Genomic DNA, 247 nt, shown 5'->3' with positions numbered 1-247 from the left:
GCCCAACTGTCTCGTCTGCCCTGCCCTCCCGTCAGCCGTCCTCGGCTCACCTGCGGCCTCGGGTGCTGCTCCGCGGTCTGTCTGTCCGTCTGCCCCCCTGACTGTCTTCTCTCCCTCAGGACGCCTTCCATGCCTTCCACCAGGACCTCAGCTTCGTGCGCAAGTTCCTGCAGCCCCTGCTGATCGGGGAGCTGGCCCCCGAGGAGCCCAGCCAGGACGGAGCCCAGAACGTGAGCAGGGCCTGGTG

The sequence above is a fragment of the Myotis davidii genome, unplaced genomic scaffold, assembly GCF_000327345.1.
Source record: "Myotis davidii unplaced genomic scaffold, ASM32734v1 scaffold826, whole genome shotgun sequence".
In the NCBI taxonomy this organism is placed as follows: Eukaryota; Metazoa; Chordata; class Mammalia; order Chiroptera; family Vespertilionidae; genus Myotis; species Myotis davidii.
The sequence above is the reverse complement of the archived record's forward strand: the minus strand, read 5'-3'. Positions refer to the sequence as shown.